Source organism: Narcine bancroftii, chromosome 5 (genome assembly GCF_036971445.1).
Source record: "Narcine bancroftii isolate sNarBan1 chromosome 5, sNarBan1.hap1, whole genome shotgun sequence".
Taxonomy (NCBI): Eukaryota; Metazoa; Chordata; class Chondrichthyes; order Torpediniformes; family Narcinidae; genus Narcine; species Narcine bancroftii.
Window position 1 is genome coordinate 6,015,184 of NC_091473.1, and position 12,971 is coordinate 6,028,154.

General features: G+C 45.6%; 1 protein-coding gene across 2 annotated transcripts in view; it reads left to right on the top strand.

Moving 5' to 3' along the window:
- The window catches only part of sema3b (sema domain, immunoglobulin domain (Ig), short basic domain, secreted, (semaphorin) 3B), a 297,012-nt gene that overhangs the window by 35,591 nt on the left and 248,450 nt on the right, over window positions 1-12,971 (top strand). Inside the window, exon 1 of one of the 2 annotated variants that reach the window (XM_069936646.1) lies at window positions 12,687-12,889. The exons of the other annotated variant lie outside the window; for it this stretch is intronic. The gene's annotated coding sequence lies outside the window, so the exon portion shown is untranslated. Of the gene's footprint in view, window positions 1-12,686; window positions 12,890-12,971 lie in introns of those variants that run through there. 2 annotated transcript variants of the gene reach the window in all.

The following is a 12,971-nucleotide window of genomic DNA, read 5'->3' on the forward strand; positions in this document are numbered from 1 at the left end:
GACAAGTTGGGCCAAAGGGCCTGCTTCAGTGCTGTACAACTCTGTGACTCTGGATAACCGAGGTGCCATCCTGGTGTATCAGAATCTCATTCATCCAGTGTAGAATTTGGGAGAACTTTTATTCAATGACAAGCTAGAATATGGAGCTTTACCACTGGGAATAACTGGGGGAGGAAGCATGGATGCATTGGTATGGCTCTATGCTGGCTCGTGGTTAGCGCAATGCTATTACAGCGCCAGCGACTTGGGTTCGAATCCAGCGCTGTTTGTGAGGAGTTTGTAAGTTCACCTCATCTCTGCGTGGGTTTCCTCCCACCATTAAAAAAAACGCACTGGGGTCATAGGTTAATTGGGGTGTTTTGGCAGCATGGGCTCGTAAGGCTGGAAGGGCCTGTCATCGTGCAGTATGTCCAAATTAAATTAAAAGATGGCAGTTCTCCTTTCCCCACTCCTCTCCTAATTCCCCTATACTTTTACAGAGCTGCTCTTGATGGGGTGAGCAATAGAAGCTTGGATGAAGCAGATAGGGAGCATGTTTCCATGGGCCATAAACCCATGGGATGGACCAGATGTATTAAATGATGTTTACATGCCACTCTACTACACACTCCTCCTTCCTGCAAGGTGACTTGCCTTATTGATGCTCTGGTGGATGCACTTGCAGGTTAAAGCATCTAAATGTCCGTAGGAGGTAAGGATGTATATTAACGATGATTCGGGCTTGGACCATTCCTCAGCTCCACTGCACTTGCAAGGGCAAGGATGTCAGTAGTGGCATCTACCGTGTGTCTTAAAAGTTGTGTTTGCAATTGGTGAACACAACAATTGAAATGTTTTGCTTCAGAAATATTCAATATGTATATTAAAAAAAATTCTCAGCGACTTTAAAGCATGCCTGAATTCTTGGCATATTCCTGAGCGCCAGCAGGTCTTAGCAGGGTCTCAGTTTGTTCTGTGATGTATATACTCGTAAATCTGAAGAGCAGTTTAATTGCAAAGGACAGGATTCCAATTTGACTCAGAACCAGGCACGACACTGTTTGGGCGGAGGTGAGAATTCAGAGGTTGTCAAGCGTTCAAGATGCCTGACTCCTTCTTGGAAAATACTTGTAAAAAAATTAATACTTTCTGCATTTCACAGGATTTGCTTGCATTGAAATCCTGCCTACAAATGCCCTGGAGTTGAAGCAGGATCTGTGCGTGCATAGAGGATAGAAATCTCTTGCATGGGTGTCGAACCTGTCACCTCTATATAGGGCTGTTTATACTCTATTTTTGAATGACAGATGTGGAATGATTGTGCGCTGGGATTCAATGACAGGATTCATCATTTGATGGTCCCGGAGAAGTTTATAGTATGGATAGTACAGGGAGGTTCTGTTGACGGGGGGCAGGGGGGCGGGGGGGAAATGCTCTTGAACCAAAAGGCTACTGTGCCTTCTGCCTGAAGGTAGCAGGAAGAAGAGATTGTGGCCAGGATGATGGGGATCCTTTATTAGAGGTTTCTTGAGCAACCCCTCACAAAGATGTCTTCAATGGACGAGAGGTGGGTGCCCATCATGGTTTGCCACTTTCTGCTGCCTTCTGTATTCCTGGGCACTTGAGTTTTCCGCAAGGCATTCAGCACCATTAAATGAGGGGTGGGTTCCTGCCTGTTCCCTTTGAGGCATCGTGTTTCTGACTCCCACTGTACTTCTGAAGAAAATCTCCCTTGGTGCTGATTAACTTTCACTTGGTCAGCAGGAGATGTGTGTAAAAGTAAAATAATGGTTAAAGTTCCATTATTGTCACGTAATACGACATTTGGAATATAACTTTTGTCCACCATAAGGCAGAAAGAGAGTCGCCACTTTGTCCAGCGCCCTCTCACAGAAACCAGCAGCACCTGGTGTTCCTAGGCGGTCTCCCCTCCAAGTACTGACTAGGCCTGAGCCTGCTTAGTTTCCGAGATCAGACAATCCCAGGCGTATTCAGGCTATTAGGCTTCTGTGGGATCACTGGGTTTGTTTATTTTACTTCACTGCATAAAGGGATGGGAACAGGTTCTATCCTTGAAGTTTTTTTCAGAGGAGAATGGAAAAAGAAGCCCCACCATTAGACTGTAGTGAATCAAATTGTGAACATTGCATAGCAGCTGATTGTTAATACACAGTGAAGGCAGAGAGCAAGTTTGTTAGTAAGGCTTGTAGGGCTGGAAGGGTACAGGGGATACTTTATTGTAGAATAGCTTTGATTCATTTGAAGTAAGAGCATCCCATCATTTATTAATAAGGGAGAGCTTTACAAGAGGATTAGGCTCCCTCATTTTCTCTGGAGAGAGGACATTAAAAAAAATATTTTAGACAAGCAACACACTAACAGGCCATTTTGGCCCACGAGCCCGTGCCGTTAAATTAAACCCAGTTAACCTACACTCCCCAGGTACGTTTCAAACAGTGGGAGGAAACTGGAGCCCCCGGGGGAAAGCCCATCGCAGACATGGGGAGATTGTACAGGCAGCACGGGATTCGAACCCAGGACCAGTCCCAATTGCTAGCGCTGTTAAGGTGTTGCGCTAACTGCTACACCAACCTTGTTGGCCTTAGTAATTGCTAACTCTTTATTGGCAGATTAATAATCACATTGAGTAATTCTTCCTTTCATTTTTTTTGTTATTTCCTTTGACACTTTGCAAATAGTGAATCCTGAAGAGATTCATATGAGTTTATGATGTGATTTTTTTTTTTCCCCTTTGTGGGCAAAGTCTTTTGCCCATCCAGTTCTGAGATAAGTGACCGGACACTTTGGTTTCTCTTCATGATGTTGGTTTGACAAGAAAGTTACGCAAGATGGTGGGTAACAACCCAACCACATCATCCCCCTTTCCCTTTTATTCTTTCCTGCTTCACCTTCCTACACAACCTCCCTTTTATTCTTTCCCTTCCCCTCTGCCTTTAAATGCACCCAATGACCTAACGGAAAAAAAAAGTCAGAGGGTGACAGATATTTGATTAGTCAGGGCATCCAGGGTGATGGGGAGCGGAGCTGAGTGGGAGGATGGATCGGCTCGTTATTAGAATGACAGAGCAGAGATGGTGGGCCTACTTCTGCTCCTATTTCTTCTGGCGTGACTCTTGTAATACAGCATGGTGGTATGAGGCATTACCACCACTGTAATAACCGTAGGTATTGGCCTGGATTTCCCCTTTCTTCCCTCTGACCCTTCCCAGGAGATTCCCTTATAAAGGTCCCAACCCAAGTCCTTGACCCCAGATCACTTCCTGCTCGGATCCAGACTCTCTGAGCCCCAGCTAATGTCTTGACAGATAAAAGCCTTTTGACTCCGATCTACTGCCTCATGGAGTCACTTGATTACCCGTTAGACAGCACACCTGTGTGCATTCTCAAATCAAAATCAAAATTTCAGTAAATGTATGAGCAACAGTATTTTTTTTGGTAAGGTGGCTTAGAAAGTGCAGCTTTGGAAAACGTCTGTTCTACCTCACAATTCCAGGTGAATGTTTATGATCTACAAAAGCATGTCTCACTTCATCCTATCTACTTTGCCTTCCATTTACTTTTACCCGGTCGGTGTTATTCACTTCAGTTGATCCAATGATTTCCTGATCTTTGAAAATAGCCCCTTTTAACTTGCAGCCCCTGGGTGGCCCGCCTGGGACCTGGTTGCCATTACTGGGAAAAAGGTGCTGGAAGCACCTTTCGAATTGCAGGGGGATCGACTCATTCAATCGCCAACCCAGTGATTTAAGGGGGAGCCCACCGTCGCAATGACGTGTCAGGTACTCACAGGAAGTACTGCCGAATGTTCGGATGCTGGCTGCCAAAGTGACGCTCGCTCGCAAGCGCTGACGACACCGGAATAAGCGGATCGCCCATTTTCCTGTTCCAATTGTCTGTGGACGTGACCTGGGCAAGGTTAACCGGGTTCCCTGACTACCTCTGAGGTAGGTGAGGGACCTGGTTTGATTCCGATGGGGTTGACTGGGTCAGACCCTTTCTAACTAGGATGCTAACGGGGCAAATTGCCCAGTTAACCCCATTTTACACAGCAGTTTAAAAGGGCCTAATGAGAATGCTGGAAACACACACAGCAGGGCATTCAGCGTCCTTGGAGAGGGGAACGGAGTTAACATATCTGTTTGAAGCCCAGTGCTGCATACAAGAAAAGCAAAGCTTTACCCCTACCTCCCTCTGTTTTCCCTGCTCAGCCTGTGGCCTCTGGGGAGATGGATCAGAGAATGAGATGGTGAGATGGGAAGAAAGAGGGGTCACTGTAGGATTTGACTATTTGTGGTTGGTCATTGTGGACTCAGAGGGCTGAAGGTTTTTGTACCTTTGCTGTATAAAGGATACTGTTTGACCTGCTGAGTTTCTCCAGCATTGTGTTCCCCTTGTCTTATCTACCACCCCACCAGCCTCTGCATCCAACACATTATCCTCTGAATCTCCGGCACTTACGACAGGATCCCACTACCAGACACACCTTCCTGTCTCTGCTGTCTGTAGTGACTGCTCCCTCTGTGACTCCCTCATGCGCTCATCCCTCCCCACCAAACGCCGCTCCCCCCCCACCCAGTCACCTTCCCCTGTAGCCGCAGGAGGTGCTACACGTGCACCCACACCTCCTCCCTCACCACAGTCCAGGGTCCCAAACAGAGCTTTCAAGTGAAGCAACACTTGTGTATCCGCAGGTCTGATTTACTGCATCCAGTGCTCCCTCTGGGGCCTTCTCTACATCGGAGAGACTGGGCGCAAACTTGAGAGGTCGCTTCGCTGAGCACCTTCACTCCATCCACACTAGTGACAGAGACCTCCCAGTTGCCAACCATTACAGTTCTGTGTCACACTCCCACACTCACGTGTCTGTACATGGCCTCATGTACCATCCCACCAAGATCACCCAAAAATTGGAGGAACGACACCTGATTTTCTATCTGGGCATTCTCCAGCCAGGATGACATTAACATCGACTTTTCCAGTCTCTGCTAACTTGCTCTCCTCTCCCACTCCCTTCCCTTCCCCCTGTCAACTCTCCACTCCCTTCCCTCTTTATTCACCCAGCCCTCACTCCTCCCCTTGATCTCTGCTGTGCCCTCCCTCCCTTCTCCGCCTATTACCTCCTGCCTTTGCGACCGTGCCTCTCTCCCCCCCCCCCCCACCCCCCCGCCTCTTTTTTCTCAGAGACCTGCTGACATTTTTCCATATCTGAAACGTTGGTTCTGTATTTTTACCTTTGCTCTATATTGTTTGACCTGCTGAGTTTCTCCAACACTTGAGGTTTTTCTTTTTATGGAAGGCTGAAAGGCTTGGTTTCATGGCGCACCTTCTCTGGATATAATTTAATATGCATGCCTGTCACTTTGATTGTCTGTCTTCATCCCTTTGTGATCTGGCTGCCCATGTCCCTTGCACTCAGTGAAGCTCAACCCAACCACACCATCACCCATTTCCCTTTTAATCTCTCTTTCCTCTCCTTCTCACCCAACCTCCCTTTTTATTCTCTCAGCCCCACCCCCCCACCCAACTTTCTCTGCCTTCCAAACATGTTTCCAGTTTTGATGAAAGCCTGGAGAAATTGCTGGGCTCACCAAAAGCCTGCGATAGCTTGTGAAAGTCACCATGTACGTGGGAAATTCCAGATCGCTCAGCCTTGAGCCTGTGCATATGCCTCTAAGCTCAGGCCTGCGTGTGCACACATTCAACTCTTGGCTTGTGTAGGCACTGGGCATCCGGTTTCCCTGTGCATACTCAACCTTGCATTGTTTAGGCTACAGAAGGTGTGTGACCATCAAATGCAAGAGCCTGCTCCCTTATCAGTTTCGGAGTCCGCTCACCAGAAAACCTTGAGCATTGCTTCTCTCTCCACGTACGCTGCCTGACCCGCTGAGTTTTTCTACCGTGCTTTCTTTCCGTTTCAAACTTTCCACAGCTGAAGTTTTTTTTTGCTTTTGTAGCTCAGTGCAGCAGTCTTTGGCACTGAAGACACTGGACACCTGGAGAGAATTTTGGGGAAGGATGGTTAAAACCAGGATCTGGGCTCTTTCACAAAGTGCATGGGTCTTGGTGTGGGGCTTGGTATTCAGGAGGAAGGATTGCAACTGGGCTGTTGGGAGTATGCTCACCCAAACAAGTCCTGAGATGCACAGACCATTGCACAGAAGAGTTCAATTTCCAATGGCTCCATATTGCCAAAATGGTGAGGATTAGGGAGAAATCCAGCATCACCACTTTTACTTTTGTAATCACTCTCCTTTTAAGGTGCACAGTTGGCCAATCAGCAGCTTCTTTTTCCCCCAAAGATAAAAAGGATGAGGAACTGTTTTTCCCAGAGAAGAGTCAATCTGTGGATTCTCCTGCTCCTATTTATTGGACCCCCGATTGGTCGACCACCAATAATTCCTCCTCAGTATTTGTGGAGATATCAGACTCTCCCTAATCAGCTTCTCTAGAAACCACGCCGGTCTTGAGATGTGGAGATCATGGCGGCTTGACTCAAAATTAAGTAATTTCGCTCATCTGTGGTTGGAGGTGTGGTCGTAATCGGCAGGAATGTGGCATGGCCAAAAAGCATGGGGGAAGTCAAGAAATTGTCATGCAAGAAGCCGAATAGGAGTCATATTCTTTGGCTTGGCTTCGCGGACGAAGATTTATGGAGGGGGTAAATGTCCACGTCAGCTGCAGGCTCGTTTGTGGCTGACAAGTCCGATGCGGGACAGGCAGACACGGTTGCAGCGGTTGCAGGTGAAAATTGGTTGGTTGGGGTTGGGTGTTGGGTTTTTTCTCCTTTGCCTTTTGTCAGTGAGGTGGGCTCTGCGGTCTTCTTCAAAGGAGGTTGCTGCCCGCCAAACTGTGAGGCGCCAAGATGCACGGTTTGAGGCGATATCAGCCCACTGGCGGTGGTCAATGTGGCAGGCACCAAGAGATTTCTTTAGGCAGTCCTTGTACCTTTTCTTTGGTGCACCTCTGTCACGGTGGCCAGTGGAGAGCTCACCATATAACACGATCTTGGGACCTATTGTGCTTGTATCAATCAGTGTCAGGACTAGGGTCTCAGCATGGTGCTCATCTCGTCTCTGCCGAAGATCTTGGATCTGAAACGTTAACTCTGTTTCTTTTAGACCAGTGGTTCTCAACCTTTTTCTTTCCACTTACATCCCACTTTAAGTAATCCCTTTGCCATCGGGGTTCTGTGATTAGTAAAGGATTGATTAAGGTGGAATGTGGGTGGAAAGAAAAAAGTTTGAAAACCACTATTTTAATCATACCTCATTGACTCGTTATGTGCACGGTTTCATAACTCCAAAGGAAATGGGCCAAAGACCATTTTTCTCAAGCAAAATATTTCAGTAATAATTGGGTCTAGAGCAGTGATTCTCAACCTTCCCTTCCCATTCACATCCCACCTTAAGCAATCCTTAACTAATCACAGAGCACCAATGGCATCGGGATTACTTAAAGTGGATGTGAGTGGAAAGAAAAAGGTTGAGAACCACTGTTTTAGATGCTGCCTGACCTGCCAAATGTTTCCATCAATCAGAGTGGCACAGTTAGTACAACGATATTACAACACCAGTGACCTGGGTTCAAATCGGCGCAGTCTGTAAGGCGCAGTAATTGCAGGTTGGGTCATTGAATTAAATTGTGATATGAGGTGTCTTTATTGGAGTTTAATTTTATGCCTTTCTTTGAGATGACTCATTGTCATTTTCTGTGTTGGGCCTGGGAGGAGTGTTGTCAGATCATTGAAAGGGAATTTTGTTCTCTGTATTGGCAATGTTTTTCTCTCTCCATGAATGAATATGCCGTTGGCTTGTGCAAATTACAGGCTTTACCTCTTCTTTTTCGATCTTTTTATTAGTTTTAATGTATGCAAAATACATAGGTACATATGCTATTAATAATAAAGCAAATTAATATCGAGTTACAAGTATCAAATAACAATGAACAAGGAACATATGAATCTGTGTTATTACATGGAAAAAAAGGGAAAGAGAAAACAAACCGATATATCCCTTAACTAAGAATCTAACCTCGCCCTATGAGGGTTTCTGGCCAAGTTGAGGAGTCCACAACTAATAATAATAACTAGGGGGTCATTTAAAAAAAATAACATCATTAATCTACAAATTTTGAAAGTAGTTGAGAAAAGGACCCCAAAGAGAACGAAAGTTAAGATCCATTGCAGTAGAACAACCTGATTTTTTTTTTCTCTGGCGACCGACGTGCTATCACATCCGACACCCATCGAGTATGAGTGGGAGGGACCAACATCTTTCCATCTCAGCAAGATGGCCCTTCTAGTGATGAGGGAAGCCACAGCCACTGCAAGGGATTATGAGGAAGTCGGTATTAAATCCATTGGCCCACTCACTCCAAAAATAGCAATGAAGGGACTGGAAGTCAAATTAATATTAAGAATTAATATTATGGACCTTGTCAGAGATTCAAGAGAGATCCTTGTACCTCCCTTCTCTGGCACTCTGTGGTCCAGCAATTCCCATAGTCTGGCAAGTTTTGAATCTGCCTCTGTTAGTACAAATTCCTTAGAGGCAAAGCGGGACTTGAGCCCTGGTCCCTGATCATGTTGCCATTTACTGTCAGTATTACTTTTCCCTGCCTTGCCTGCAATTTAATGCCGCCTTTTTAATGTTTCACTCTTGATTTGTGTAGCCCCTTAATCCTGGGTCTCTGATCACTGCGACCAATACACTGATGTGATCCATTTCCCCAGGACACTCCCTTTCCCCTAGTAGCTGTTCAACTTCACTGACCTCCAGGAATGCAGGCCCCCCTCTCACAGACTGTGTATTGTGGCATCAGACCACAGTTAGCACAAAGGAATGAATAAATTGCACTGCAGAGCCCACTGTGACTGGATTGAGCATGGCAGGTGCATTAATTAAACTCTTGTACTGAAGTTTAAATAGGGGCCAGATCACAGACTCTTTTTAAGAAAGGGAGATCTATTTGGCCATTTTTCCATTGTGTTTGATTCAATATTGATGATGCATATTAACAGAATTTGTGCATTGAGTTCGTATGACTGTGCAATGCCGTTGCCTACTGATAATATTAGACAGGAATTTGGAGGGAACAGGCACACCCTATCCATTAGAATTTATGGACCGGTATCTTTATGATGGCATTGTGTGGAATTTTTTTCACATGCATTCCATCAATTTCTAAGCATCAAACTGGCACATTTGTCAAGAAAGAATTCATAATGCCTAATGATTAGGTGGTAGTGCAGGCAAATATGGTTTCAGTTAAATATGATGAGGTTAATTTTGGAAATATGAATCATCCTTGTCAGACTTGCTGTTGGAACTGGAATTCATCTGATTATCCTTGAGGCTGTGCTCCTCTTATGTTTGAAAACTGAGATGGGTGCAAATAAATCATTGCATCTAAAATGGATAAAGCAAGTGAGACACGGTGTGAATTATGTGGCAAGAAACGATATCACATTACATGAGCAGCAGCCTCACCTGTATATAAATTAAGGTAAATGTTTTCAAATGGATTGAGTCATCTTAACAGTCGATTCATCCCTTCAAATCAGTTTCTTAGCATCTTTGAAGTGTTCCAGCACAGAGAACCCATTCAGCTGAGTGTCTGTGACTGAACAGAGAATCCCCCACCACCCTAGTCCTGCAAATTGCTCGCTTTTTCGCTCTCGCTTTTTGCTCTCGCTTTCTCAGTCTCTCTCTCGCTTTCTCCTTTTCTCTCTCTCTTCTCTCTTTCTCTCTCTTTTTCTCTCTTTCTTTCTCTTCTGCTTCCTCTTTCACATTCTCTCTCTCACTCTTCTCCCCCCCCCCCCCCCACCCAAACTCTATCCTGAAAGCATGGAATGATCCCACTTCCATCATTCCTGAAAGCGAGTTTTCTATTTGCAACCGCTTTGGAAAAAAAAACCTCATTGCGCTTGTATTGCAGTCAAACTTCAAATCTGTAAACCTGTCAGTTAATGCTGATCATTCCCAGACACACAGTTGATCCTTGTGTTCATGTCCACTTCTCAGACTAGCCTTGCCATCCAGCCCATGTTACATTCTAGTTTAAATTTTAATGTAGACATCCAGCATGGTAACAAGGCCATTTTGGCCCACGAGTCCGTGCAGCCCAATTTACACCCCATTGATAAGAGACCTCACTCGTGTATTTCTCACCTTCACCCAGTATTTTGGGGTGAATTTTCACCTGTTCCATTACAGTAAGCCCCCGGGTTACGAACGTCCAACTTAACGGACTACTCGTACTTATTTACGAATGGACTAAGCAAGGCTTCAGTGGTTCATCGGCTTGAGGAAGGAGAACGCTGTCTGCTGCTTTAAGTTGAATCACATTGTTGTTGACATGGTTGTTGAGTGTATTTGGATTAAATTTTTCTCTTATTTACCCTTGCCTCCAAAGCGTAAATCCGATGCAAGTGCAGGTGATGTACCTGTTCTGACTTACCTGTAATGCTGTTACCCCACCATGTCATCTGTCCATCAACCTTCAACTTCCCATAAATTTCTCAGCCAATTCTCTCCTTTCCCAATCTCTTTCACTTGATTAAAAATGCTCTAAAATATGTTGGAATATTCTGGAAAGGGCATGAATGATATTGTGTCAAACCAAATCATTCTCATGGTTTGCTGGTGATTACAGAGGCCAATCAGTTACAAATAATTTCTGAATGAATTGATACAAATTATGTAATTACAACTGTTATGGACCTTGGACAATTTTATTTTTGACTGAGGACAGGACTGAACCTACTCCAGGGGATTTGACAGCTGCTTGGTGCTGTGGCTGGGCTGAGCTACCGCTAGGGGACTTTGACAGCTGTCAAAGTACGGGAACCATGCACTGGAAGTCGTGGGCTCACAGGAGAGCGAGCCTGCGGCTGTTAACCTCTCTGCTAATGGGGAGAGTTGTACGCATGCACTTAGCAGTTTAAAAAGTGCTCTGGCTTTGAAGAGGTTAGTCGGTGGATTGGACTGCAGGCAGCCAGACAGTCGGTCTGACTGTACGTGCTCACCCGGCTGCTTCAGCAAGTCGCACACTGAGTTGCTTTGATCACAGGTGCTAGCACTGCCGTCTGGAGCTGTAAGTCCGTGTGATTGCCCAGTAGTTTCAGTGGGAAAAGGAAGACTGAGCTACTTTGTCCACGGGTGTCAGCACTGTTGTCCTAACAGCAGTTTGGGGAACTCGGATACCCAGAGTGTGTGTGGAACTGACAGGTGCCTCTCCCGTCCCTTTTCAAGAGGAGGACTTCATGTGACAGGAGTCACGGGACCAGTCAAGCCAGGGTGTTCAAAGGAGAGGACTTGTGTGACAGAAGGTCACTTGGTAACCTTAAAGAGGGCTTCAGAGCAGTGAACCTCATGGTGACTTGGAGGTCATTGTGAAAATTCCCAGGTGAAGAAAGTAAAGGTAGTTGTTGCCACATTCAAAACTCAAGCCAGTCTCGTGTTTCCCTGACAGGGTTGAAAGTCTATAGTGATCACAGTCATCTGGATACAGCCGCAAACTAAAAGACCAGTAGGCAAGGAAACAAATAATCCCAAGCCTGGAGACCAGATCCATGAGCTCTTCTTTGACTGACAGACTTGACGTGTCTGGTATTGGTGTTTTGTTTAGGGAATTTTTTTTTTTTTTTGGGGGGTGCAATTGATCTTGACCTGCAATGGTCTGGGTTTTTTCCCCACGTACACCATATAATAATGTGTTTGTAGAGAGTTGCCATTAAGGCTGGTGTTCGGGTGTTAAGTTTATCGGGTTAATTCTATTATTAGTTTGTTAATAAATTTTGTGTTAAACTTAACCCATTTGTTTTTGTGTCTCTCAGTTGCTCTGGGGAGTGTAACACAACACAGACAAGTTCTAGTCTTTAAATGTCATAAAATACCCTATTAATAAACAAATTGTCAGGCCTTGGCCACAAGAGATATGTTGAGCAAAGATTGAAAGCTTGGCAACAGAGGTAGTAAACTTTAAGGGGCATCTTCAAGGGGTAGGTAGAGATGTTTAGAGCGTAAATTCTGAAGATCTTTGACTGGTTCCATTGCTCACTCCACATCCTAAAGTCCATGCAGAATTCCCAGCGAGATGTTGGAGAGGACAGATTGGCACATTCCTGTTGGCAGGCATACATGTTGAGGTGTGGTGCGGCCAATGCAAAAGCATCTTGGGAAAGACCACGTGCCGAGGTCCTTCTGGACATTGAGGGGCTGAGTCTGGTGTGGGGAGCCCCTGAAACATCTGAAGGACTTGTTGCCCTAGGGGTCAACATGTACGAAAGAGAAAGGCTAACCTGATGACGTACAGACTCTGAATGTTGAGTGAATGACGCTTATGACAAGGTCCAACAGTGAAGGCAATGCTGCTAAATGGCGAATGAATAGGCCCTTTCAAGCTACTGTGTAAAATGGGGTTAACTGGGCAAATTTGTCTAGTTAGCGCCCCACTCATGCAGCAGCTTGAAAGGGTCTGACCCGGTCAGCATGGTCCAAATCCAAACCGGGTCCTTGACTTACCTCAGAGGTGGTCAGGGAACCCAGTTAAACCGGTGATTTGAACAGGAAAGTGGCCGACCTGGTTACTCCTGTGATGTCAGCACTTGTGTGTTGGTGTCACAGGGAAACCCCTGGGTGAAATGCCTGCGCCCTGATCGTGGGGAGTGGGGGGGTGGGGGGGACTTACTGATAGTTCCCCTGAGTAGTTGACGCATCACTTTACTGCGTCATCGCGGGGGCGCGATCCCCCTGCAGTTTACAAGGTGCTGGAAGCACCTTCGCCCCAGCAATCACTCCCGGGTCCCAGAAGGGTGACCCAGATGTTGCAGTTTAAAAGAGCCAATGTAACAGTGTACAGTGATGGAAAAGCATGGATAAAACATGAGGTATGCAAAGAGACTTTGAACATTTTCTTGGTAATTAATTTATTGTGAATAAAGTCTATTTTTAGTTTAAAAATGTATAAAC